We start from the raw sequence: 22,213 nt of genomic DNA on the forward strand, positions 1-22,213 counted from the left end.
GGGAAGTCCCTGTTGCTTTCCCTTACCTGCCCCAAATCCACCCCTCTTCTCCTGGCAAGAGCACCTCAGTTTCCCACGGGCACCCACCCTTCCCTTCCTCTCCACCCAGTAGTTAGGTGGGGCTGACCCCCCAAACCTGGCCTCAGCGGTTGGTTTAATGGCATGAGCACATGAGTGCTGCTGGTCCGTTCAGACCAAATCCTGAGACGCTTGCTGGAAATACTGAAGGAGAAAATTCTTTTTTTTTTTTCCACGGGGGCTGCTAAGTTGAGAGAACATAAGCCTGTTGCTGTTGAAGACCACTCTATAAAAAGAACCTTGGGCCTCCCTGGCGGCGCAGCGGTCGAGAGTCCGCCTGCCGACGCGGGTTCGCGCCCCGGTCCGGGAAGACCCCACGTGCCGCGGAGCGGCTGGGTCCGTGAGCCGCGGCCGCTGAGCCTGCGCGTCCGGAGCCTGTGCTCCGCGACGGGAGAGGCCACAACGGTGAGAGGCCCGCGTACCGAAAAAAAAAAAAAAAAAGAACCTGATCTGAGAATGAAGCCCAGCTCAGAGAGAAGCAGTCAAGAAGGGGAGAGAGACCAAGTTCTGATGACATCACTTGGCCCCTGGATCCTGCTGGGCCAACCCCAGAAGTTTTCAGTTTTTGAAAAACCAGTTTGCCGGGATCTCTGTCACTTATTACTGAAAGAATTTTGGTAAATATATCTTCCAGGTCCAAATACACTACTTCTATCATATTTCCTTGAATTACCAGTCTATAGATTTCATAGCTTGAAATCTCATGGTTAAGCCAGCATGACTTGGTCTTTGACATCAGTGCTTCCTCTTCTGAGGGGTCACAGATATTTTTCATGAGTTATCTGGCCTGAATGCTTCCCAGGCCCAATGTCAAGTTCACTGGTCTGTGGTTTGTAGAACTCACTCCCCCCCTCCCGCCTTTTTTTTTTTTTAATTGCGGTACGCGGGCCTCTCACCGTTGTGTCCTCTCCCGTTGCGGAGCGCAGGCTCCGGACGCGCAGGCTCAGTAGTTGTGGCTCACGGGCCCAGCCGCTCCGCGGCATGTGGGATCCTCCCGGACCGCGGCACGAACCCGCGTCCCCTGCATCGGCAGGCGGACCCCCAACCACTGCGCCATCAGGGAAGCCCCCCACTTTAAAAAAAAAAAAATAAAATGGCCATATCATCTGCCTCTCTCCAACTTTCTGGCAAGTACAGATAACATCTTTTATGTGGTATGGAGAGATAGGGTCCATATGAATCTCTTGAGGAGAAATGACATTTTCCCCAAATGGAATACGACCCTGGATGAACTCACATTTTCCAATTTTCATGAATAGTTGGTACCTCCAGAGTCAGAACAAGGCCGCAAGAGCCCATGCCTGGTTCTGGGTTCACTCACTGAACCAAGGGAGGGCTTCCTCTAGCCACAGATATGACCCTCCTCCATCCCATAAAGTCTTCATGATGGGCTTGTAGGCTGCTGGACGCAGGGCAGAAACTCACAGGGACCAATGGCATGGGCACCAATCTGTAGTGCCCACATAAGGGAATGAACGCCACCTTACACTCCTTCCCTTCCTGAATTCACACCAATCTTAAAACACCCAGAGATCCGGTTTCTTGCACACGATGGCTACACTGAGCTGGTCAAGCAAATCTGGAATGGACCTGTGGTGCCGAAGGCCCCACAACTCTTGTGGAACCACAGCTCCCAGCTTTGTCCTCCCCGTCGGTCCCTTTAACTTCCCCCAACAAGTTGTTTTTTTTTTTCCCTTAACTTTTTGGCCATACCACACGGGCATGCAGGATCTTAGTTCCCCAACCAGCAATCGAACCCATGCCCCCTGCAGTGGGGAAGGGAGTCGTAACCACTGGACCGCCAGGGAAGTCCTCCCTCCCAGAAAGTCTTTTAAGTTCAATAGGCCACCTTCCCAGCGATCAGCACCTCCATGCTTGGGGCACAGGAAAGACACTTGATCGTCAATCCATATGCCATCTTTTCTCCTACATGGCAGATCTTTTTTTTTTTTTTTTTTTTTTTTTTTTGTGGTACGCGGGCCTCCCTCCGCTGTGGCCTCTCCCGTTGCGGAGCACAGGCTCCGGACGCGCAGGCCCAGCGGCCATGGCTTCACGGGCCCAGCCGCTCCGCGGCATGTGGGATCCTCCGAGGCCGGGGCGCGAACCCGGTTCCCCTGCATCGGCAGGCGGACGTGCATCCACTGCGCCACCAGGGAAGCCCCCATGGCAGATCTTTAGATCCTCCTGTCTAACTGCTAGGACTTCGGAGAACCCACAGTTTTCTGAAATTGACAGTCTGCCCTAGTTCAGATACCAGGGCATTCATTTAAAGGCAGAGCTTTATTATGTCATACAGCCAACCCCCAGAAGGAGCACTGTAGCTCTGCAGTGTAGCCCTGGAAATGTCTTTAGCGAATTTGAGGCATCAGAGCCCACACTCTGTTTTGCTAGGTGCTGGAACCAAGTTTGCCATAACCGCAAAATTACTGGGAGGGGGTGTCAGTTTACATTTCTGTAATTGCTCTAGAACTGAAAAAGCTCCCGTAGGAGATACTTTTATTTTTTACCTTTTGTGGCTTTGGTTTGTTTGTTTGAATTGAAGAGACGTGGAAGAAACCCAAACCCGACAGCCTGAAAATTGTGTTTATTGTATCTTGTGAAAAGATGCTGATTGGCCTAGACGTTTCGGAGCAGAAGGTGGAATCCATCAGCTTTTAAGAAGCCCCCTTTCAAAAAATCAGTTGGCCTCAAAACGCCCTTCTATTCCATACATCCTCGCTTGACTTGGTTTACAAGTAGGCTCATTAATGTCAAGACGTCACCCCAACTCTGAAATAGGCGAGGAGGAAAGGGCAAAGGGCATCCTTGTTTTAAAGGTGCGGACACCACGGCGGGGAAGCAACCAGAATCAGGCCATACTTTCTGGCTCCCTGCCGGGGCTCCCCCCTCCAAAATCACCAAATCACCCACTCATTTGTTTGCAGAGCGGCCTGCGCCCACCCAGCTCTGCCCCGCCTGGGAGAACAGCCTAGTTTTGAGCAGATCCAGCAAACGGGGTTCCCGGGACTCTCTGTTAAAGCGAACCACGGGAAGTCCCCGAGCGTGCTCCCAGGGCCGCAGGACGAGGCCTCCCGCCGAGGGGCGAACCCAGGGCCGAGCGACGTGGGACGTGGGCCGAAACCCTCCGGAGGGGGCCGGGCGCCGACAGCTGCACCGCCCCGTCACGTGACGCCGCTCCCGGGCCGCCCCGCGCCTGCGCAGACGGGGCCGGGGGGGGGCGGGGTGCTGGGGGCGGGCGCGGGGGCGGGCGCGGCCAGCTGACTGACAGCTCGCGCGGGCCGGCGCCTCAGAAGGACCCGGCTCTGGGGCGGGCGCAGTGGACGCGTTCCCGAGCCCGACGGCGCCCGCTCGCTCCCCGTCCGCCCGGCCTGTCGGCCGGCCCCCGCCGCGGTGAGAGGGGACCCTGCCAGCGGCCGAGAGGGGAGGGCGTGCCGGGTTCTCCCGGCGGCGAGGGTGCTCTCCGAGGGGCGACAGCTGGAGCGCACAGCGACCGGCGGGTGAGGGACCGTGGGGTGGGGTGGGGTCGAGGGCCTCTGGGGTTTCTGCAGGAAATGGGAAGGCGGGGCAGGAGCCCACCGTGTGAAGAGCAGTGCGGTACCTGAGGGGGGGTGGGGTCTGGACAAGGTGTCCCCGCTCCCCGGTGGCTGACGGTGTCGCCAGGTGGCTTAGGGATGGAGCCGGCTCTCCCCGCCGACCCCCACCCCCGCCTCGACTCCTGGAAGGGCGTGCTGGGGAGGGGTGCGTGGGACCGGGATGGGAAAGACATTTGCCAAGTTGTGCTGTGTGTTGGATTTTAAGTTTGCTGCCCCTCTGCTCCTGGAGTGGCAGCTGGGGGCGTCATGGGGGCCAAGGAGAAAGGGCTCAGCTTGTGACTTCCCAGGGTCCCCTCCTCCCCACGATCAGGAAGCAGGAGGAGCTTTGCAGAGGGGCCAGCACTGCCGGCACAGTGTTAGAGGCTGTTTGGAACAGCTGGTTCAGGGTGGCCTGGACCAGCGTCCAGGGTCTTGGAAAGGATAGGATGTGGTCTTCCTGGAGCTGGGTGCGAGTTTCCCCTTGGTGGGGTCTGGGCTTCCCTGGGTTGTACATTGATTAGATTTGGGAAGAGGAAGAGGACTTGGCAGTGGGCACGAGCCGGTTCCTGTGACTCTGCTTAAGTGTCAGGCCAGGGCGCCAGCCTGCACACTGGGCAGGAACTCACCTCTGAGCTGGCACAGGTGAGGTGCTTGACATGCAGGCTGTCCCTGAGGCGAGTCAGCGTTTGGATGCAAGCCAACAGCTGTCAGGGACCAGGCTGCTGTAGCCAGGCCGCCCTCCAGACCACTGTCACCTAATGCTAAGGTTTTGGGCTCATTGGCTTAGAGGCGCCCCCTCCCTCACCCTAAACCAAGGCAGCCAAGATGCTTAACACCGAATTAAGCAAAGAAAAGAAAATTCCAGTTGTATTACACGTGAGCGTTTCTTCCCATCTTTTCCCGGTTCTGTTTGGAAGTGTATGTCCTGCCATTGTTCCGTCTCTCCCTTGGGCTGTCACTGGTTTTTATTTCCACGTTGTGCAGAAATAGGACCGCTTACGCATTTGAAACACAGGGCAACCGGCTATTGAGATCCGCTCGCAGTGAGAAATTTGACTCATGAGATTCTCTTTTTCCATTAAAGAAATGAAGATGGCTGAGGACTCAGGCATAGGCACTTTAGCCAGCAGCAGATTAACCTCTCATTTGGTTCTGGAGCACATTCCCGTGTTTTGTGTTTTTTTTGTAGTGTTTGTCTTTTGTATGGCTTGTGTGAGTTAATGTGAAGATAGTTCTTATTACCTGAGAATGTAACAACTGAGGCCCATGAAAAGCTACTCGGTGACCTGAGTAAATCACAAACCTTAAATAACTGGCTTCGGATTTCCAGAGAGTGGAGGGTATCCACAGATATTAGATGTGCTTCTTTTTGCATGACAACAGCTTTGGTTCTTTGAAGGTAAATTGCTTTGGGGTGACCCCAAATGGCTCTGAGGGCACTTCTTTTAGAATAGTCTCTCTTTTTTTGCGGTACGCGGGCCTTTCACTGTCGTGGCCTCTCCCGTTGCGGAGCACAGGCTCCGGACGCGCAGGCTCAGCGGCCGTGGCTCACGGGCCCAGCCGCTCCGCGGCATGGGGGATCTTCCCGGACCGGGGCACGAACCCGCGTCCCCTGCATCGGCAGGCGGACTCTCAACCACTGCGCCACCAGGGAAGCCCTAGGATAGTCTTTAGGAAGGGTTTAGGGTGGGATGAGTCATGCTACATGCCTCCCCATCCTCCCTCAAAAAAAGAAAATAATCCGGTTAAAAGAACCATCGGAAGCAGCCTGGGAAGAGAAAACGTCAGGAAAAGTCAACCCTCATGACATGCAAAGGGAGGGGTAAAAATCCTTATTGCCAATGATAACCCCTCACTTTTACAGGACAGAGTAATTTGCGAAAGGCTTTCACACAGAATCTTAATTGATCTTCACAAATGTCACAGATGAGGAAACTGAGGCTAAGGGACTTGCTCAAGGTCACTTAGCTGACTAGGGGGCAGAGCAGAGTGTTAACCCTAGCCATCTGGCACCAGGTGCAGTGGCCCGTCACCACTCTGCCGAGTGGGATGTGGGAAGGATGAGGACGGATTACGCACACATCCCAGGGCCCTAGGGCTTTCCCAGCATCCTTCTCTCCCACCGCTTGCCCCACCTGCTAAGTCAGCTTGGCTCGCAAGTGTAGATTCTCTTCACCACTTCCCTCTATCCCAGGCTTGGGAGTCTGCGCCTACTCAGATTTGTTTAAGTCTTTGAGAAATCTAGTGGGAAGTATGATTGCAGCGAGAGTCTTTTGCCCAAGCGCTCAGTGTTTGCTCATAGTCTAGGTGTCTTCAGCCATGTGATGCAAGAGACCAAAGCAATTCTAGGGAAACTTGCCATAATCACTTTCCTTGTCCTCCACCCGGAAGAAAAATGCAGTGGTTGTGAAACCTGAGGAGTTGACCCAGTACTTTTGTTTATTTTATCCAGTTTTTTATGCATGGCACTGTTTGCGTTTTGGTGACACTTTTTTTTTAATTTTAAAGAGGACACAGCTGTTCTCATTAGGGAAGAATAAGCTTGAATCCTGTTTTCTCGATCTGAGCATCTAGATCTGAAAAAGGACACCGGCGGAGGTTATCTGAGATGTGTTTCAGCAGGTCAGTGGTACAAAACAGAATTAAAACCAAGGCGGTCTCGGGGCACATCAGTGGACATGTAGATCTGGAATGACAAAGGTGAAAGTTCTCATCTACTTCATGCTTAGAATATCGAGTTCTTTTCTGGGCATCACATTTAAGGAAGGACATAGAAAAAAACATCAAGCATATTTACTGGAAATTGCTACAGTGGGGAATGAATTAGAGCTGGTGAGCCTGGAAATCTTGGGAGCCATGATTCAGGAATGTCATTCATTAGACTTGTTCTAACCTCTCTGGAGGTCCAAGATCCCAAGAATGAAAGGACAAAAGTTAAAAAGACTTCGGTTAGAAGAACGTTATGGTGTCAGAGTGATCTTTTAAAAACTAAGAATCCAATCATGTCTCTCCCCAGTGACTTCTCAGTAGTCTTGGGGTCAGATGCAAACTTCTTAGCTGGGTCTACTATACAAGGACTCACTGACCTTCCTTGTTTCTCCAGCTTCATCAATTAACCCTCCCTCACTCTCTCACGAAAGCCCCTCTTTCTTTCTGTGCCTTGAGCAGGTCTAGCTTGCTCTGCCTCAGGTCCTCGCACTGGCTGTTCCCCGGGCCAGATCCTCCGTGGCTGACTCCTTGTCATTCAGGTCACTGGTCCAGTACCACACGCTTGGCGGGACCTTCCCTGACAGTATAAATAATTTCATCCTGGTCCTCAACCCACTCACTCACGTTACGGTGTTTTACTTTCTTCAAGACATCAGAAGTGGTCTTATTTGTAAGTGCTTTTATCGTCTGCTCCCCATTTTACCATTGTTTCAACAGTGCCCCAAACAGTGCCTGGCACATAGTAGGTGCTCAGTGAATACTTGTTGAACGAATGATTTTTACGACAGACCTTTTCAAAGATGGGAGGGGTTGCTGCCTTGGTAGATACTAAACTAGTCTTCTTTTACTGGAGACAGTCATCCATAGGCTGGCTGGCTGACCATCGGGCAAGAGAATTCAAGCGTTAGATAGACGGTGAAACCAGATCCCTTTCTGTATGAGTCTCCTAGGTCTGCTATAACAGAGTACCACGAACTGGGGGGCTTAAAGCAATAGATATTCTCTTACGGATCTGGAGACAAGACATCCGAAATCCAGGTGTCAGCAGGGTTGATTCCTTCTTGCGGGCGCAGAGGGAGCGTCCGTTCGCGGCCTCCTCCCAGCCTCTGGGGGTTTCCAGCCGTCCTTTCTGTTCCTCAGCTTGCAGCTGCATGACTCCTGCTCCTGTCTCTGTGGTCACGTGGCCTTCTCCGCACGTGTGCGTGCGTACGTGCGTGCGTGTGCGTGTGTGTTCACATTATCTTCCCTCTGTGTGTGTCTCTCTGTCTCCTCTCTTCTTGTAAGGACACCAGTCAAATTGGATTTGGGGCCCACCCTATTCTATAATGACTTTATCTTAACTAATTACGTCTGCAAAGACCCTGTTTCCAAATAAGGTCCCATTCACAGGTTCCAGGGCTTCGGACTTCAACGTCTCTTTTCATTGTCCAGTTCAATGCATGACACCTTCTAACTGCGAGATCCATTGACCTTTTAAAGGGAAACACTGGCAGGAGGGGCTGGGTTATTTTTCAGGCTAAGGACATGGTTTTGGATGTCTGTGCCCAAAGCATTTGCGATCCTTACAAGTCTCAGCTAGCAGCTTGTGATCTGTGTGTGTCCCAGGTGAGGGGAGGGAGGGTCTGAGCTGTTGAGTGACTTGCCCGAGGTCGTGCAGGACCCGACCAACCTCCTGACTGATTGCAGAGCCCGTGGCCTCTCCTCCCCTCCCCCATCCGCCGGTGGCCAGGCCTTTCTCGTGGCTCCGGCCCAGGGTAGGATGCGGGTTTCTCCCACGGCTCTTCAGGGGCCCTGGAGGGATGACTTCCTCCCTTGGCCTTCTGCTTTACCCCGTCGTCCTTGTGCTAGAGGAGTGGCTCACTGACAGTGAGATAAACGATGCCGCTGGACACGATGTTCCCAGGTCAGACCTCGCGCGGCTGGTCGAAGCCGGAGGCCACAACATCAGAGCAGTCGCGTTTTTCCTTTGTTGGGCTTTTCCAGTGATTCTGAGGGGCTTTTAAGTAAGCTCTGGAGAATTCTGAGTTTCAGTGTCTCAGATTTTGACCCCGAAAGAGTATTGCTGATGTTCTAAAGGCGAGCCGTGCAGGAGTTCGTAGAGAGACTTTTCTGATTTGGGCCCGGGCGGTGGGGGCGGTGAGAGCAGGGCAGGCTGCCAGCAAAATAGCCAACACGACTTGTCCCTTCGCCTTCAGAGACCTTTTTGTTTCTGGCTCTGTCTCTCCCAAATACCCAATATCCCCCCCTCCCTTATTTTATTTTTTGTTGGCTGGGTCATACATGCAGATGGTGCAAAACTCAAATAATACAGAAAGATGTCCAGTGAAAAGTGGTTTCTGTCACTGCTTCTCCTACCCTCCCCCAGCTTCCCAATCTCTTCCCCAGTGACACCGTCTCCACCAGTTTCTCCTGTCTCCTTGCAGAGACCTTGCTGTCCTTTACTGTCCCCAAGTATCACCTCCACCCCGCCCCACCCCACGGGCTGTGCTCCCATCCCTGCTTTCCGTTCCTCCTTCCTCCGGCCTTTTCAGACCCCTTGCTGTGGGCACCTGAGAGGCTGGTCTGTTCCCAGGCCCTAAGAGCTAATGATAACACCTCAGCCAAGAGTTTTATATTTAGACGGGAGGTGCTTAAAAGAAATGAGTCTGTAACGGTAAAATGTGGGGCTTTCAGGGAAGAGTGTGGGGAAAGAGCTTGTATTTACGGGGTGCTTTTCAGTTCGGGCTCCTTGAACTTCAGGGTTAGCCCTGATGGAGAGGTGAGTACGGAGACTCAGGGAAGGAGGGAGGGAGGGGCCGTTGACGGTGTGTTTCCCCAGGGCATCGAGATGGTGTCTTTCGGATTCGCTGTGCCGGGTGCTCTCTGGGGGCTGTCACTAAGCCTCACGGGAACACTCACGGGGGAGCTGCTGTTACCCTCCCCGTCGCACAGGTGAGAAAGCTGAGGCACAGAGAGGCAGAGCGACGTGCCTCCGTCACATCCGCTTGTAAGGGCAGAGCTGGCTCGCGGCTCCAGGCAGGTTCGGTCCAGGTGCCAAAGCTGCGTGTACATGTCACCTGCCCTGAGTTTGGTGGTATCTTCCTAGCTCTCAGAAGGCGGCGTGACCCCAGTGTGGCGCCCGGGTGACGCTCCGTGTTGTGCCCCAGAGGGGGAGCCTCACGGGAGGAAAATCTGTCATCCCTCGGGCTTTCTGGGCTCATTCAAGAAAGGTACTCCTGCCTCTAAAGATGCACAATGACGGGACTTCCCTGGCGGTTCAGTGGTTAAGTCTTCGCCTTCCGGTGCAGGGGGTGTGGGTTCGTCCCTGGTTGGGGAGCTGAGATCCCACATGCCTCATGGCCAAACAACCAAAACAAAACAGAGGCGATATTGTAACAAATTCAGTTAAGGCTGAAAAAAACAAAAAGATGCAAAACGAAATGACCAAGACTCATCCCACCGTAGGGATAATCTCCAACAGAAGCTGAAAGAAATGGTAAATTCGGAGGGGAAAAAAAGAGAGAGAGAAAAGGGGATCATTCTTTGCTCCTCTTTACCAAATCCACATGCGCAAGCTTGTGCCTGGGTGCGGGCCGCGTTCCTGGGACAGCCTTTCACAGACAGGTGTGCTCTGAGGCCTCTGCACCACAGCCTGGCGTGAGTCAGAGAAGATGACTCACCAGTAGCAAAAATGCCCAATGAGCTGGGGAAAAAGGAGACTCTAGGATCGGCAGAGCAAAGGGAGAATACCAGAGTAAATGAGCTTGGAGGGCTGCTGTGCAGCTGACATCCTGAGCGAGAGGCTTTGGGGGTAAAGCAGGGAGGCTAAGATCAAAAATAGGGCCCAAGAAAAGTGGGGGAAGAAACCCTGCCAGAGAAGAAAACGGAACTGAACTGTGCGTTAATAGTAAACACCAAGAATGAAGTAAAAGAATTAAGGGAGATCAGAACAGTGAAAACCTAAGACCCCTCCCCGCTTAATTCGTGTGGCCGTGTACAGGAATAGGAAACCAGTCCCCGTAGGAAAGGTGGTCCGGTTCCCTCTCTGCTCTAGGAGAGGGTAGATTATGCTGAACTTCTTGAAGCAGCAGGATCCCTCTTAGAACCCCGAGGCTGGGTGTGGGTGATGAAAAACTGCAGGGACACCCCTGGTCAGGGAACTAAGATCCCGCATGCCGTGCGGTGAGGCCAAAAAAAAAAAAAAAAAAAAGAAAAAGAAAAAAATTTCACTTATCTGAAAGAAGAAAGTGAAGAGGACGAAAGAGGTCGTCTACATAATCAAAATCTAATGTAAGGGGAATTAACAAGAATCCTGTGCCGTGTGGCGAAGACCTCATCTCTCAGGTCACGTCGAGGGGCTGAAACCTGAGGGGTCCCGCTAGGTTGAGCCCTCCCGCCTGGTGGTCCTGCTGTGTCCTCGCCTCCGTGCCTGTCGCCTCTCTGCACAGCCGCCCGAGTGCAGCATCTTTGCAAAATCAAAAACAGACTGTGGCGTTCCCCTGGTGCAAACCCTCCGGTGCGCTCCCGTTGCTCCTGGGATGAAATCCCGACTCCTTAACTTGGCTCCCAAGCCGCTGCCTAGTGCATGGCCTGCAGCTCTGCCAGCCTCAGCTGGGCCAAGTTCATTCCCACCGCAGAGCCCATAAACTTGTCGTTTCCTGGGGCCGCGGACGCTGGTGGTGGAGGTCTCTCAGGCTGAGCCACGTGCGTGGGCTTCAGCTTCTAGCAGCCACACGAAACAAGGAAAGGAAACAGGCCCAGTTAATTTTGCTAGTAGATTTTATTTAATCCAAGATATCCCGAATATTATCGTTGACATAGCTAATCAACAGAAAAATTATTAACGAGACAGCGTACATTCTCTTTCTGCGCTAAGTCTGGGATCTGTGCGGTTGGCACGGCACAGTTTGAACGAGCCACATTCCCTGGCTCAGCGACCACACGGGGACAGTGGCTGCAGCTCTAACCTGCTTGTGCTTCATTCACGGCACTTATGACGGACCATGATGCTGTCTGTCTACCTCTGTTCTCTGACTTGAGCACACGCTCCTGGAGGCCCGGACTTCTGTTTGCCCTGGCCACGTGGCCCAGCACCTGGCACCCTGTGATGCTCAAGAATGTTTATTGAGTGGTCAGATAAACACATGACCGAACAATCGAACCTCACCTCCATCCTCTTCATGTCCCAGAGGCAACTCAGTAGTTAGTGCCATTTGGAGCCTCTTCTAATCAGGGGAATTGCATGCACAAGGTTCCCTGCTTCTTGTAGGTCCCTAACTATTTCACATCGCGACTCGTGTACTGTCAAAGGCCCATCAGGATTATTCTTTATTGGGCTTTTTTTGGGGGAGTGACAGTGATACTAACGAGAGAAGGATTTTCAAAAGGAAGCAGTTAACAGGATTGAGACCCTGGTGTTGTTACTGCTAGGAGTTAATCTAGATCAGGGATTTCAAGTGGGGACAACATCTAGGGACCTTTCGGTTGTCACGACTGGAGATTGCTTCTGGCATCCAGTGGGTGGAGGCGAGGGATGCTTGTAAGTATGCTACAGTTTGGCGCACAGGACAGACCCCACTACCAAGAATTACCCAGCCTGCGTGTTGATGGAGCCGCCGTTGGAAGCCCTGCTGTAGATCAGCACGGCTCCACATTGGCTGCGTTTCTGAATTGCCTCTGGTAACATCAAGGAGGTTATTAGTCTCCAGAAACTTGACAGGTTCTATGCCGGGCCCCATCCTTTCATTCCCTTGTCTCTCTTTCATGTAAACCGGCCCCTACTTATCATTTATCTTCCTAAAAGGATAGCCCAAACGGGAGTTGCCTCCAGCTAAAGCCCTTGAGATGAAAGAAAATCAGCTCCACGTTTACAGCATGAATTAGAATTCTGCAGAGAAGACATCTGGAGAAGCCCGCGCCTCGAGAACCATGGTTCAATGCCCTTTAAGCCCTTGGAAGCCGTTTGGAAACCTTTGAAGCAAAGCAGCAGCAGAAACCCGTCTCTTTTCACCCAGGTTGAAATAAACGTCTGCCAACTACGCTTTCAAACAAACAAACAAACAAACAAACACGTTATTTATACTCCGAAGCAGGACTGGAGTGCAAAATTACGTATATTTCAATTCTTCTTCAATGTTAAAGCCCCCCAAAATAAGAGAATTCAGCTCTCATAGTATTGTGGGTAGAAAAGGGATTGATTATATATGTTTCGATTTTAAGGTTTTTGCACATATAGAGTTGTGCTAGGCTTGGCAATATTTTTTCTCTTTCCCAATCCTCCGACTAGTTCTGAATAAGTCTGAAGAGTTGTGTGTGTGTCGGGTGGTTCCCGCTACCCTTTGCCCGCTGCTTCGTGCTGTTTTCTCCTGCAGTGTCTTCCCTTGTCTGACCGGTAGGCTCCTACCAGATTTGACCCAAGCGGTGCGGTCCGAGTCTCCCCAGGCAGCATCGGAGGCTCCTGCCTCTGGCCTTCCATGCACGTCTGTATCCTCGAGTTACAGCACTTGTCCCGTTGCTGTAATCATTTACTTAACGTCTGTGTCTTCTTAGATTGTGTTTGGGAAAGGAAGGCCCGTATCCTGTTCATCTTTGTATCCACAGGACTTAATCACAGTTCACAGGACATGGTAGGGGCTTAATAAATGTCTGTCGCACGAATGACCCGAACGCTACAAGATAACACCTTTTATCCGTCACGCTGGTACGGCCTCCATCCGAGAAGTGAGGCAGCGGCTCTGTTCTCGGCCTTGGATGGTGAAGTTGCAGGACTCAGCACTGAGCAGAGATGACAAACCAGTCCCGGGGTAGTAGTGGCCCCGCATTGTCCCTGGGTCTCTGTTTTAGTCGGCTGGTGACATTGTGGGCGGAAAGTGTGGGTTCCAGACGCAGCTCTGTGTGCACGCACCGCTGTGCAGCTTTGCTGACACGCCATCCCCCTGTCCCTTCCCTGCCCTGGGTCTCCATTTCCCATCTTAGGGCAGCTTCCATGAGTCTGTGCCTTCCCCCTGAACTTCTTGCCTGCCGCCCCATCCCTTTCTTCTCTGTCTGCCAGCCGCCACCGTCTTCTGGAAATCTGAAGTCTCATCCAAGCCTAACATCTTGGGGTTTTACTCGAGTAAAACAAAATCTAGAATTGTTCCCGCTCCTTTGCAAACATCTCCTTTCTTCTTCTCTTTTTTAAATTAATTTATTTTATTTATTTCATTTTTGGCTGTGTTGGGTCTTCGTTGCTGCGCGCGGGCTTTCTCTAGTTGCGGCGAGCGGGGGGCTACTCTTCGTTGCGGTGCGCGGGCTTCTCGTTGAGGTGGCTTCTCTCGTTGCGGAGCACGGGCTCTAGGCGCGCGGGCTTCAGTAGTTGTGTCACGCAGGCTCAGTCGTTGTGGCTCGCGGGCTCAGTCGTTGCGGTGCACGGGCCCAGCCGCTCCGCGGCACGTGGGATCCTCCCGGACCGGGGCACGAACCCGCGTCCCCTGCATCGGCAGGCGGACTCTCAACCACCGCGCCACCGGGGAAGCCCCATTTTCGTTACTTTTTAAACAGATGTCCAAGCAAAAACACTTTCCAATGGAAATCCTATAGGCTTAACAAGTTTAATGAACAATTTCAAATAGACTCTTTATTCAGATAAATATAACCTGCTCAGTACACATATGCCGTAAATTGGCAGGTTACCTTGAGCAAAATCTGCAGTATCAGATTGTATGACATGCTGCCGTCATCAGAACAGTGCCACTTAATTATATGGAATCACAGGGGTCAAAGACTCAAAACAGCATTTGCTGTGAAATGTCACTTGTTTTTAGTTTTAACTCCCTGAATTACCGGGTTAGTCATTTTCTGTGTTAAATGCAGAGATGTGGATAGACTATTACCTGCTGCAACAAAGCTGTAAACAGAACTATTTTGAGTTCAACTCCTTCAAGAATAACAATTAAATCCCACAGTTTCTTTAATTACAAAATGTAAACTGTTAACATCTGCATGCTATTGGACTAATGCTGTTTCATCAGTGATGGATGTTACATAACCTGATAGTCCGGGAATCACACGAAGGACTTTGACACACATTTTCATCACTGCACCAACAGCAAAACCCCAAAAACTTGTTCAGCCGTTGAATTCTTCAGTACAAAGTTTTCCCTCTGCCCGTGTCAGCATCCATGCCGCAAAGTGTCGTGAACCAACCGTCCCTAGCGATAAATTCCTGCGTTTAGCTTTTCACCACTGTATTCACTTTCATCCAAGTCTTCATTAGACCTGACGTGGTAGGCTGACGGCGTCTCTGAATTCAGGGCCATCTGTGGAATCTGTCAGTTAACACTGTAAACAGAGGGTGAAAAAGCCGCCAGCCTAAAAAGAGCATGGGTCTCACTGATGGACACTGACCACTTCCTTCAACTCCTTGGGCTCAGAGCAGCTCGAATTACACCCAGCAAATGGATTCGGGTGCAAGTGCCCAATAAGGCAACAGCTGAAAATATGCCTCTTTCACAGTCACTGACCCTCAGGCGTTTTTTTTCCCTCTGCGTACCAATCATTAACAATATTACACCAAAAAGGCTTTTTAGTTACACTCACGTATAAATGTCTTTGTAAAAGATATTTTTCTCATCTTCTGTGGAGGCCATCTTTCTGCACAATTCTAAGCACCTCAGACGGAGAGACTTGCCGAAGAAGAACCTGTAGAGGACCTCGCTTTTTTCTTTGAGACCCCGAAGGCCGGGCAGACTGGTGTCCTGTATCTGAAGGGTGGAGGCGTTGGAAACAGGGAGCCAAGTGTGACTTTGGCGTACAGAGCACAGGGTCTCAACTGTGGATCTGCAAACAAGAAGCAAAAGAAGAACGAGGAAGCGGGGGAAAGGAGTGGATGAGCTGGGTTAGGGCTGCTGGCTTCCCTTTTCCTCACCAACAGCATCTTCGGCCGGCGGATTCTTAAACACCGCGCCACCAGGGGAAGCCTCTCCTTTATTCTTCTTTCTCTTTTTTCTCCTCGACTGTGCCACGTGGCTGACGGGATCTTAGTTCCCTCACCAGGGATCGAACCTGTGCTCCCTGCATTGGAAACTCCGAGTCCTAACCACTGGACCGCCAGGGAATTCCCAATTCTTTTATTATTATTTTAAAATCGTTCAGTTTTTTTCCTGAAGGCCCTGAGTAGCTAATATGAAAGCCTAGCATTTGTGGGTGAAAAGTGCTAAACCCTCGTTTGCCTGTCTCTACTAAAGTAGGAATTAGAAAACTTCTTTAAATGTTTTGGAATAAATGTCAGATTGCTAAATCAGATGTTGCCTGTATCACTTCCAAACAGGAAGACCTGTAGATTGTCTTCTCCGGTAGGGATTGGTGAGGGAGGCTTAATCCACTCCAGTCGCTGACGGCTCTTTGGAGCGTCCTCATCTGTACCCCAGATGAGCACAGTTACCTGCTTGCCCTACAGCAAGGCTGTGGACTCAGTCTCTGCTGGGGCGTATCTAGACTCTCGTATTTAGCTCGACGGCTCTAGACAGCTACTTAAAAATATCTATCTAAAAAGCTCTTTAGACAGCTTTTCTAAGCCTTAAAGTTTCTTCAGCCGTGAAATGGGGATAATAATAACCGAGCTTCTGTGTTACAGGAGAATTAAATCAGGTTCTCAGCATAGAGCACTTAGCTTAGGGCCCCCCGTGTGTCGTGAGCATACAATGAGTATTGGTTGCAGTGATCAAGTGGTACTAAATGATAGTAATAGCGTTATGGAAGAGAACAGTCCAAGTCAGCTTGGCTTTCTCACGCCATTGTCATCGGCGGAAGCAGCAGTAGGGAGCGGTGGCTTTCACCTTCTAGAGAGAACGTCACACCGGGAACCACGGCAGGGCTCAGGTGTGGCAGGAGGTCTCAGGTGAATGCGTGAGAGGTGAGAGCCGTGACTCTTTTGAGACGTCTGGAAATGCCATCCTTTTATTCAAATTAAAATTTGCCAGGGGGAGAAAATTTTTAGAAGAATGTGATTGTGTATAGCTTCTATCATGGCTGGTATAAAACTCTTTAAAAGGTTTGGTGAAAGACTCTGATTTCACACCTCAGACCACTCTGTAGAATTGATGGTACTCTGTCATTAGATCCAGCGCCGAAACCCACCCTCACCCCACCCCCGTCTCCCTCTCTGTGTCTCCTTAGCTGTCTCCGTCTCTCTCACTCTCTTTCTGCCTCTGTCTCTGTCCGTGTGTCCCTCTGGTCATTGGAGCAACCTAGCAAGTATGGTCTGGTCAGAGGCCCTTGATGAGATGACACTTCCCTCCATGTCATGTTTTGGGGGACCCTGAGGCCAAAGGCACGTGGGATCTCTTACGTTAACACGAAGAGTCTGGAATGGGATTTTAGGAATATACTCACATTTGCTCAATAGGGGGCAGCAGTGGGGAATTGGGGGTCAATCACTCGAGGAAAGAACAAGCAAAACCAGCCATGGAGGTGGCGGCGTGGAAGCAGGCATCCTGTCTCATCCCAGCAGGGCACCCAGAGCCATCGCCCCTGGGTCTTGGGTGGGAAGACGGGCCGATGGCCGGCAGAGGTTTGGGTCCGGCTGTGGCCCAGCCCCGAGAGCGTGGCCTCCTCGCCAATCTGCCCTGCGTAACTGACGTGTGTTAAATTGCCTGACACGCCTTACGGGGACCTTCCGTGCCTTTAGAAAGGCGTGAACGTTTCCCCATCTCTGTTTCCTAAAAACCACAGTGGCTCAGAAAGAAGAAGGCTTGTCTCTTCTCCTCGTGGACACTCGACGAGGTCTCTGCGGCTCAGCGCCTTTGTCCAGTCAGTAGCGAGGAAGCTGGGTCCACAGCGTGAGCTCGGAGGAAGGAGGTGACCCCGGGCCCAGAGTGCACCTCAGGGGCCACGGGTCCCCAGGAAGGGGAGGTGGTGGGCTCCTGTGTCACCCAGTCCAGGCTTGCAGGGAGGTGACCCAGAAACCAGGCCCCAAGGGGGAGCTTCGACTGCATTTACGGTCCGTGGTGCAGAAGAGCGAGAGCCCAACTCTCCCAGCAGCTCTGGAATCAGCCTGTCTCCTGCCACCACCAAAAGGCAGTGCTTCCCTTAAAAAAGGAGGTGTTCCTCCCCAGTCATGGGCGTGGTCTGTAACAGACGAATTCCTGGACGTTTCCTTGGCAGGAAAGAATGGGTGGCGAGGAGGCCCGGGCTGCCACCCAGCTCCTCCCAGAGCCGCAAGGGGCTGTCTTACTGCAAAGTGAGCCCGTTCTCTGGGGAGAGAGTGCTTGTATTTGATACTTCAGCGGAGGGCCCATGACTGTGTTTTAACAGTATAATACGGTGGCTCTTGAAATTGAGTCCCACTTCAAAGATTCAGTGATCCTGAGTCATCGTCACCACAGAGAGGGGACCGAGTCCTGCCCTGTGCGTGTGTGGAGGGGGCCTGTCCTTCAGCCCCCGTAGGCTGCGTTGACGTCGGACTGGTGGTCGGCTCACGGGGCTTAATGGAGCTCCTCTGGGTTCCTGACCTTGGTCCTTAAGTCCAGCTTGGGCTTTTGTACTTGTCTCGGGCCCGTGGCTGGACCCGCAGTGGGTGAGGCACATCTTCCAGTTGGCATAGCCACGTGCACTAGGCGTCGGAAGGGAGACGTTGGCCGGCGGCGGGGAGCCGTGTGCAGCCCTGGGGCAGTGAGCGGGTCCGTGTGCTGACACTGCCGCGTCTTTTAACTTTACTGTCGTGACTTTGGTCTTTGTGCGTCACGTAGAGAATCCAGGAGGAAGCATTTCTGTGAGATTTTCTCTCATTAAACCTTTCTTACCATGTGTCTTCCCTGTGCAGCCACACCTGTTACACGTGGCTATTCTGCCAGCGGTTTCTTACCTGTTTGGTTTTCAAACAAAACTGACTTGATCCAGAGTAGCTTCTACCTGCTTGACCCCTTCCGCCATGCAGACAAAGGATGAAAAATCACAGAAAAACGAGGGGCTCTGGGATCGAGGACTCCCCCTCCCGTTCTCCACCTCTTTTCTCACGTGTCTGACCCTGTCTCCCTGCAGAGGAAGGACAGCCCACGTGTAGGGAGGTGCCACATCCTTTAAGGTCAGCTGGCACGGAGATTGAAAGGACTGGTTTGGTTGCTCACGTTCTCTAGGGATTCAGGTTCAGAACCTGTTTGTCAGGAAGGGTGTGTGGTTCCAGATGGACACCTGGGAGGCATGTGGACCCAGGTAGCCACCGAACCGAGAAATGTAGGACACGCGCTAAGACTGGATGACAAGGGAATGTCAGCCATGCAGCTGAGGAGTCTGGGGTCTGTAGGGCCCCGCTTTTTATAAGAAAAAGGAACTACTTATTTACTTAGCCCTTGTTTTGGGCACTTGGCTGGCTGCTTCCACCTCTTTTTTTTTTTTTAATTAACATATAGTAAAATTGACCTTTTTTTTGGAGTACATTTCTGTGGAATTTAAAATACATATAGATTTGTGTAACCACAAATTCGATTAGGAGACAAAACATTTTCTTCATCGACCCCACATCTCCCTTGGGTTCGCCCTTGTTGCAGCCCATCCCTAACTCCTGGCACCCTGCACCCCCTTCTTTTGGGGCCCGTCTTATAAGCGGAGTTTTGCCTTTGGGTGAACTTCGGAGGACCGTCTTTCCCTCAGCATCACGCATTTGAGGTTCACTGAGGGGTTGCGTGTGGTAGAGGTGGACTCTAGGGTGGGTACGCCCCAGTTTGTTTAGTCATTCACCCATAGGAGGACATTTGGGTTGTTTTCCGCTGGGGGCGATTATGCATAGAGTTGCTAGAAACGTTTGTGTACAGGATTCTGTGTGAACCTAAGTTTTCCTTTGTCTTGGATACAGAACTAGGTGTTGCTGGGTTATGTGGTAAGTATATGCTTAACTTTATGAGAAACTCCCCACATCTCCCATGCAGAAGAATTCCAGCTGATGTGTGTGGATCCTCTACCCTGAAGGACTTGGGGCATAACGCCCTACTCCCTAAGGGTTTGCTGCGTGTAGTGACCTCCTTCCAAAGAGCACAGTTTGGAAGGGGAGATTAACAAAAGAGCACTTTAAAGTGGGGAAGCCTGGTCAATATGACCTCAGCCTGGTGATCAGGGTCAGTGGTGAGAAGTCAAGTTGATGGTATGTGACCTTGAAATGATGTGGTGAAAATGGCACTTTACCTCTGTGGTCTTCCTCCCTAAAACCCATAACCCAAGTCTAACCGTGAGAAAAATACCAGACACATCCCCACTCAGGCACATTCTGCAAAATACCCGACAAATACTCAAAGTTGTCAAAGTTATCAAAAACAAAGAAAGTCCGAGAAGCTGTCATAGGTGAAAGGAGTCTGAGGAGACAGGATGATAGTGTCACTATCATCAGAAAAAGGGCCTTAGGAAAAGACTGAGGAAATACAAATAAAGTGCAGAATTTGGTTAATGAGAATGGATTAATAGCAGTTCATGAATAATGACAAATATACCTAATTAATATAAGATGTTAACAGTAGGGGAAACTTGATGTGGGGTATATGGGAGGTCTGTACTGTTTTTGTTACTTTTCTGTAAATCTAAAACTATCCTAAAATTGAAATTTTTTTAAAAACAACAACAACAGGGGCTTCCCTGGTGGCGCAGTGGTTGAGAGTCTGCCTGCCGATTCAGGGGACACGGGTTCGAGCCCTGGTCTGGGAGGATCCCGCATGCCGCGGAGCGACTAGGCCCGTGAGCCACAACTACTGAGCCTGCGCGTCTGGAGCCTGTGCTCCGCAACAGGAGAGGACTCGATAGTGAGAGGCCCGTGCACCGCGATGAAGAGTGGCCCCCGCTTGCCACAACTAGAGAAGGCCCTCGCACAGAAACGAAGACCCAACGCAGCAAAAATAAATAAATAAATAGATTAAAAAAAAAAAACAAAAAAAAACAACAACAACAAACAAAAAGAGCTGCCAAATCATTTTGCATCCCCACCAGCAACATAGAGTTCCAGTTGCTCAGCATCCTTGTCAACACTTGATATTATCAATATTTTTAAATTTTAGCCATTTTAGCAGGTGTGTAGTTGTGGCTCATCATGGTTTTAATTTGTATTTCCCTCATGGCTAATAATGTTGAACACCTTTTCATCTACTTATTCACCATCCGTTTCATCTCTGGTGAAGTGTCTGTTCTTTTTCCCATTGTTAGGTTGGCTTCTTTGTTTTCTTACTGTTAGGTTTTGAGAGTTCTTTCTGTTTTCTGACTACGAGTCCTTTGCTGGATATGTGATTTGCAAATATTTTCTCCTAGTCTGTAAGTTGTCTTTTCATTCTTTGAATAGTGTTTTTCACAGAGCAAAAGTTTTTAATTTTTGTGAAGTCCGGTATATCACCTTTTTCTTCTCCTCTGGATAGTGCTTTCAGTGTCATAGTGTCTAAGAACTCTTCACCTTGTTTTGTTCTAAAAGTTTTATAGTTTTGTTTTACATTTGGTCTGGGATCCATTTGAGTTAATTTCTTAGAAGGTGTGAGGGTTAGGTCAAGGTTTTTCTGTTTATTTCTTTCTTTGTTCATGGATGTCCAGTTGTTTCAACACCATTTGTTGTTGAAATGACTGTCCTTGCTCCATTGAACTGCTTTTGGATCTTTGTCAAAAATCAGTTGGCTGTACTTGTGTGGGGCTGTTTCTGGATTCCATCCTGTTTCATTTATCTGTGTGTCTGTCACGCATCTCCATGACACTGTCCTGATTACCATAGCTATTATAGTAAGTATGATTAAAATCAGAAAGTATGATTCCTCCAACTCTGTTTTTCTCTTTCACCGTTGTTTTATGTATTCTACTTCCTTTGTCTTTCTATATACATTTTAGAATAGGTTTGTTTATATCTACCAAAAAATCCTGCTGGGTTAGGAATTGCATGAAACCTGTAGATCAGTCTGGGGAGACTTGACATCTTTACCGTGTTGAGTCTTAACAGTCCTTGAACACGATAGTTATTTTCTTTATTAAAGTCGTCTGTGGTTTCTTATTCTTTAGCACACAAATACTGTACATGTTTTGTGAGATTTTTGCCTAAGTAGTCACTTTTTCAAGTTATTGGAAATGCTGTTCAGTTTTTAACTTCAATTTCCAAATGTTCGTTGCTAGTGTATAGAAATATGATTGAATTTTTGTGTTAACCTTGTATCTTGCAATGTTGTTAAAGTCACCTATCAGTTCTAGGGCGTTTTAAGGAAAGATTCCTTGGGATTTTCTACTTAGAGAAGATGTCATCTGTGAATGGAGACAGGTTTATTCTCTTCTTTGCAGTATTTTTTTCCAATGCCTTTTAATATCTTTCTCTTGCCTTATTGCACTAGATGGAACTTCCCATACTGTGTGGAACAGGAATGGTAAGAGGGGATATTCTTGTCTTGTTCCCAATCTTACAGGGAAAGCATTCAGTCTTTCACCATTAAGTGTAATGTTAGATACAGAGTTTTGTTTGTTTTTGGCTGCTTTGGGTCTTTGTTGCTGCGTGTGGGCTTTCTCTAGTTGCAGCGAGTGGGGGCTACTCTTCATTGCGGTGCGCGGGCTTCTCATTGCGGTGGTTTCTCTTGTTGCGGAGCACAGGCTCTGGGCACGTGGGCTTCAGCACTTGTGGCCTGCGGGCTCTAGAGCGCAGGCTCAATAGTTGTGGCGCACGGGCTTAGTTGCTCCACGGCACGTAGGATCTTCCCAGACCAGGGCTCAAACCCGTGTCCCCTGCACTGCAGGTGGATTCTTAACCACTGCACCACCAGGCAAGTCCCAGAGTTGTTTTTTTTTTTTTTTTTTTTGCGGTACGCTGGCCTCTCAACGTTGTGGCCTCTCCGTTGCGGAGCACAGGCTCCGGACGCGCAGCCTCAGCGGCCATGGCTCACGGGCCCAGCCGCTCCGCA

General features: G+C 50.5%; 1 protein-coding gene across 3 annotated transcripts in view; it reads left to right on the forward strand.

The window, feature by feature from the left end:
- The first annotated feature begins 3,364 nt into the window (after window positions 1-3,364).
- The window catches only part of LOC102996559 (uncharacterized protein KIAA0513), a 56,247-nt gene continuing 37,398 nt past the window's right edge, over window positions 3,365-22,213 (forward strand). For 2 of the 3 annotated variants that reach the window (XM_028477680.2, XM_055078937.1), the window contains exon 1: window positions 3,453-3,575. The gene's annotated coding sequence lies outside the window, so the exon portion shown is untranslated. Of the gene's footprint in view, window positions 3,576-22,213 lie in introns of all 3 variants that reach the window. The other variant, XM_028477679.2, reaches the window with a different exon arrangement.

This window comes from Physeter macrocephalus, chromosome 17, assembly GCF_002837175.3.
Source record: "Physeter macrocephalus isolate SW-GA chromosome 17, ASM283717v5, whole genome shotgun sequence".
In the NCBI taxonomy this organism is placed as follows: Eukaryota; Metazoa; Chordata; class Mammalia; order Artiodactyla; family Physeteridae; genus Physeter; species Physeter macrocephalus.